Here is a 6,460-nt window from a genome sequence, read left to right on the forward strand (position 1 = left end):
AATAATTACACCTAGAGCTCACTCACTATGCGTGTTACATACCTGCACACGCACTTGTCTAAGCATAGTTGCATGTGACTCTCAAATACACATAATTTCAAAACACTTAGAGTAAACTTATATTTATCCTTTGGACTTAATTGCAAAAATTTTATTTGAAGAAATAAACTTTAATAACTGACTTGCTGTAGGCTGTAGGGAAATGTCAGTAACAGCAGCACAGATGAAACCACGAATTCTGAAAGCAGCAAGTCTTTCTCAGCTACACCACAAAGAACGGGGCATTTCAGAGGACAGGGAGAGTTCTGCTCTGGGGATTTTGTATTTCCTCAGGCTTCATTCCTTTAGTACAGAGCTCTGTTTTTAAAAAGTGATCTCACAAGGAGTTAGGAGCAATCACTTTAGGAGGATTTGACTGTTAGGAGACAGACATTGAATTAAGCTTTAATTAATTAGAAGAAGAGAAAATGATCAGTCTCTTCAGGTCGTTCATGCTTTGGAATGGCACCTTGTGTGTCTGCTGGTATATTTACTTCAGGACTTATGTATATACATTAATATGTTCCAACACTCCCTTGTTTTTAGTGAAGAATTCTGAATATTTGGATCTCTTGCTTGCACATTAGAAATGGGCTCTGAACCAAGTGGATGTTCTGCAGACATAACGGGAAGGCTGATTAACTTGTTTCCTTTATGCCAATTTAGTGAAGCTTGAAATGAATTCTAATGGCAGCAATCATAACAAGCAAATCCTTTTCTGTTTAATAACATAAGAAAACTAGCAACTGGTGTAGGATTAAAAGAACAATATAGTTTATTTAATTTAGCAAAATGGAAAATACCTTGCTTTGCACCAGAAATATCATCATTAATACCAGAAAACAGGTTATTTCTCTGTTTGCATGTGGTTACTTCACCCTCCCTGCCCTCCCATCCCTGCCCTCCATCCCTGCCATATAACAGCCTGCCACAGGCAGGTGGTGTGATGTCATTTTACATGATCTTGGGGGCCTGAGCTGGTGGTTTATTGTCATTGTCACAGAGTCACAGAGGGACTGATGCACCTGCAGGTGCAGGAAGCGATGGGACAGCCACAAAGGCTGCCCAAGGAGTTTCTGCCCTTGTGTGGAATCCCTAGGGAGACCAAAGGATCAAATTCCACCTCCAAGGAATTGGTGGTACAAACACCTCGTGTTCATGTACAGGACGAGGTTTGTCCAACAAAGCTCACCTGCTCCAGCCATCTGGACGTGATAAAAGGTTGTTATAAGCAATGTACTCTTGCCTTTTCACAGAGATATTCTCCTCTTGCCCAGCCAACTGACAAAAGCTTGATTTTGGCACTGTTCTCCTTAAACAGAGAATTTTTTGGCAGTTTCCAAGGCCTATCTCCTGTTTGTAGCTCTGGAGGGCACAAAATGAAGCTGTTCCTCTCGTGTTTAACAAATCCTTCAGCTATGCTTAAAAAAAAGTTTAGTAGTTAGGGTCAGATGTTGTCTGATTCCTCTTTAATTCTGTAAGTTGTTATATTCAATGCTTATAGGATTCAACATATAACAAATATCCACTGCATATTATTTATCATGAATAATTTCTTGATTGTGGCAATCTTAACAATAGAATATATGTGATAGTTGGACTTCAGCAACATAAACTCAAACTCACATTCTCAGCTGTTTTCCTTTAATAAGAGAAGAGTGAATAATTGTTGCCATAATGCAGAGAAAAGGCCTTACCCTGTTGCTTAGTAGAGAGAAATGATTTTGCAGTTGGCATATTTTGAGAGCCACTGATGGACGGCAAGCTGATCCTGGTTTTTTAAGACATTCACGTTCCTTATGTTTATTACTGGATGTGAGAAGGACTGTAATGTTTCTGTACAGCATTACAGCTTTACTGTATGTTATACTGCCTGACATCAGTTGTTTTAAGATGGTATTGACATGTACTGAGAGCAAATATGCAAAACTTTATAATTTCTTTTTAAAGCTTTAGTTCATTAAGGAATATAATTTAATGCCTAATTTAATTTGTATCATATGCTTAATCCTTCGTGAATCCTTTAGCAGTTTCAGCAGTTTAGATGCTATATCTGTAATCAAACTTTTCTTAGCCCTGGGACTTGCCAAAATTGATGGATGTGTGTGGTCAGAAGCAAAGTGTCCACTGTTTAATGAAGCACTGAGTAACTTAATGTTTCTGATTTCTGGTGCAGAAGAGTAGAGGTTGTGATAAAAAGAAGAAAGAGATAATCCCTAGGACATCCAGAAATCATGACTTTATTCTAATGCATTTTTATTTATTCTTTTATATATCTCTTAAAAAAAAAAGGGCAATTCCTGTATATTTTCTAGGGAAAAGATTATGGCAGAACCGATTATTCCTTCCCAGGAGGTAGAGAAAGGATTTGGTTCCATTTTATGTGGAAGGGGTGGAAAGAGGAATATATTAATGCTGGCCGGAGAGGTCTCAGATTCACTTGGCAGAGGGGGATGAATCACAGGGACCTTCTTGGGACTGTGCCAGCAGCTGAGAGTTACAGCCATTCACGAGTTTTCCTTCTCACACAGCCCCAGTTTGTAGCCTGTGGACTGAGGATGTGGGGTCCGCAGTGCAGACCAGGGACTCTCCAGCCCGGGGTGACACCTGCAGAGCCTCGGCCGAGCTCGGGGGCCGGGCAGGGACGCGCTCACAGCTCCCAACGAGCCCGAGCGCTCCGGGTCCCATCCCCGCGCAGGCTGCGAGCGCACGGCAGCGCCTCCGAGCTCCCGCTTTCGGGGGAGGTGGTGGCAGCAAACCAAACAATAAACGCTGCTGCGAGAAACTGCTGAGTCAAGCCTGGGGAAATCACGTGAAAAGCCAAAAAAAGAAAGCTCGGTGGGGAGGAATTGATCAGAGAGCAGGTTGCAGCAGAGAGCTGCGAAACTTCCTGTAAAACCTCCTGTAAAAAAAAGCGCTCGTGTCGCGACGCAGCTGGGAAAACATTCCCAGCGCAGGCTGGGAGCAGAGGCACGGGCGCTTCGTCACAGCCTGTTCCACAAGCACAGCTCGCACACAGCCTGGCTTATTCGTGTGCTGGAGGCTCGGGGTGAGAGCGAGGCAGGAGCTGGGCCTGGCCCGGTACCGGGGCAGCCGCTGCCCCTTTGCTGTCCCGCTGCTGCCCCTCGGTGCCAGCGGTGTCGGCATGCCCCGTGGTGCTCAGAAGCGTTTCCAGCTGCTGCTGGGTGTGATGTGTGCTGCAGCACTTAGCAGCTGTGTTAACGTGTGGCAGCAGATGAGATTTATGCATTTTATGAGTCAGACCAAGCTGCTTGTAGATGTAGCTCTGTTAAATGTGAAAACAAAAAAAGAATTTGTTTGACTGACAACATGTTCTTTGGGCTTGTTACAGCAAAGTAGAGGTGTGTCAATACTCTCACTTTTATGGGTTGATCGACATACAGTGCTAACTTGCTGGAGATACATCTGTTAGCTTCAGAGCAGAAATTATTGTGTGAAAATGGCTCTGCACAGGAGGCACCTCCCACTTCCAGCTCTTATGAAAGATGTGTTGGCTGTAAAATTTTCTGAGATATTTCAGCAGGAAAAGAAGTTACATCTAAAACACAAGGCTGGGAGGGAAACTGGATAGTGTACAGTCATTTTCATAGCTGGATATTTTAACTGCAGGACTTCAGTGCTACAGGATCCCTTGTGACCTAGAATAACATTACATCCCTTTTACAGAGGACATAATGATACTTGTAGTTAGTCTGTAGTTTCCAGCTCTGAGAGATCAGAAACCAGGTCTGGCAAACACCAGGCTAACGCATGTTCACTGCATTGTCCGGAAACGGAGCTCTCTGGGGGAATGATCTCTCTCCAGTCTGAGGGTCTGTGTTTGCTCTGTGCTTTTGGAGCTGGGATTTGAAGCTGCAACTGCTGCTGTAGGAATAAAAAGGGAGAAACTGTAGGGATTACACACAGAATGCCAATTCTGCAAATGACAGAATCACAGCCTTGTGGTTGCAGAACCAGTTCTGACCTAATCCCAGCCACATCCTACAAACAAGTTTTACCTGTGCAATTACAAGGTTTCAGCTCACCTCTGCAGAGGCTGTGTTTTGTAATTTTTGTTCCTGTCTCATGCTTGAAAGCTGCACCTTCTCCCCAGCATGCAAGTGGCAGAACTTGGCATGTGCAGTGCCCTACCTAGCCTTCACTGGAAATTAATAGAGCAGCTTTGCCTTGAGCTTCAAACTAGCACCAGCTGAAGGACTTTGTGGATGTCATTAAGGGCTTGCTTTTGACAAAGGTGTATGATTTTGGCCATGGTAATGAATTTTTTTCAGCTATACCTCAAGTTTCAGAGACTACACAAGGGTAAAAGGGAACAGCCATTGTGATAATTTCATAGGAAGTTCAGTCCAGAAGGGGAAAATAAAGCTATATATTAAGTGAACATGTTGCTAATAATCCAGCGCTGATATTTCATGCTTAATTAAAACTACTTACTGCTCCAAATAGTAACAAGCAATCTATTCCATATCATTTCAGATGCAATTTACTTGCATGCTGGCCCCTTTCTGCAAAGCCATAGTGACTAAGCTTTGCAAAGAAGCCTAGGAGCCCTTGAGCCCTGCAAAGGCCTGGGCAGTGACCCTATGCATTCCTTAATTGCATAACACATCTAAATGTTAGAACTGGAAAGTACTTACTGCAACTTCCTTGTTACTGCAAATATCATTAGATGGAACAGAATCTGTAGACTTACTTTTTTAAAAAGACAAAATTGCATATCAAGTTATGATTATTTTAACACAGAAGCACCTAGTGACATCCCTGTTTTCCTCCAGCTCTAAAATGCAGGTGTTGCAAGCAGACAAACAACTGATTGTTTTAAGGAGTAAGATAACTATTAACAGTTATAGAGAAAATTAGGTTACTTGTATTCTCCTGTCTGAATAGTCTCCTAAGGCTGCAAGAGCTGACCACACTTTTGATCTAATAAATGAAACAATGCTGGTAACAAAAGAACTCCTGGGATTCAGCAGATACAAGCAGAAGGGATATGATAAGGATCAAGGAGACAATTCCAAGAGAAATAGCTACATGAGAAGTGGCCAGCCCAGCAACAATGGGACCCAGCAAGAAATCAAGAGTCTCCTGACCAGAATTTAGTGTTGGACTACTTGGATTGGGTGGTGAGTGTCAGGGGTATAACTCGGAGGTTTGAATTGGGGTAGGGATCCCTCTCCAGAGGCACCAGTTCGAGCTGTGACCAAAGAACTAGCAGGAGACTAATTGGAAATATTTACATGGACTTGGCATTCTTAGTGGGGTTCTAGGGTCAGACACAGTTACTATGGCTGGTCTGTGTAAATCTCTACAATTGATAAAAATTTAGTATTTGCTGGATGTGAACTACTTTTCCTCAGCTTAAGAGATTTGTTTGCAGTGCTGCAATGTCCTCCTGATTTTAGAAAATTAACTTTCAAAGTTAATTTTTTTGTTTAATTTATATCCTAATGCTAATTTTCTATAAGCAGCAGCAAGACAAGCTGAGTCATTTGAAAGGTGACCTTGTACCAGGAAACACTTACTTAATCAGGAGAAAAACCTGCTCCTTTGTAGGCTAACCAACATCCATTGTTTCTCTTCCCAGTTAACTCCGTGTATTACAAGATACCCTTTTACCCTTTGCACAAAGTTCAATGTGTCTCAACCACTCCAATAAGTTTTGAAGTGTTCATTGTTTAAATGCCACAGTATGCCCACAGGCCCTGCCCTCTTTAATGGGGAACAAAAAAGGCAAATCCAAAGCTACCATCTTAAATTTGACTTACCATCAATTTGTCTCCATCAGGAGAAAGTACAGTGGCATATATTGCACTTCACACAGGAAAAGGAATGAAAGAATTTACTGTTTTGTTTTTTTCCTCAGAGTAGACAATCTATCAGTCTCCAGTCATCTGTCTCTGTAGGATCTTTTTTTTTTTTTTAATGAAGAATGTAGGAAATATTCTCTAAGGAGAGAGTGTTGGTGGAAAAACCATCCCATGCATTCAAGATGCCTTCAAGCTTTAATTCAGGAAGCACCTGAGCAGGATTGGTGGCAGATGCTTCCCAGACCTGTCTCAGCCCACCTGCCCTAGGACTGTTGTGTGGTTCCAGCAGTGCAGGGTCACCCCCTGCAGCCCGTGCCAGCCTTCCACAGAACAGCTCACAGGATCAGCACCTGACTGCTACAGCTATCCCACTTTCTGAAATTCAAAACACTCCACCTCCCCCCTCCACCAAGTCCTCAGTGCTCCTGAACTGGGAAGGGCCAGGCTGGACACAGTCCTCCTGCTCAGATTTAACCCAGCTGTTCACGGTGAAGAAGAAAAATCAAGAAATGGCCAATTGGCCATTCTTAAGAAGAGAAGCAAATTCCCTATAGAGCTCTGTCCTTCATGCTTCAATAATTATTCCAGAGTCA

The sequence above is a fragment of the Sturnus vulgaris genome, chromosome 14 (assembly GCF_052056855.1).
Source record: "Sturnus vulgaris isolate bStuVul1 chromosome 14, bStuVul1.hap1, whole genome shotgun sequence".
In the NCBI taxonomy this organism is placed as follows: domain Eukaryota; kingdom Metazoa; phylum Chordata; class Aves; order Passeriformes; family Sturnidae; genus Sturnus; species Sturnus vulgaris.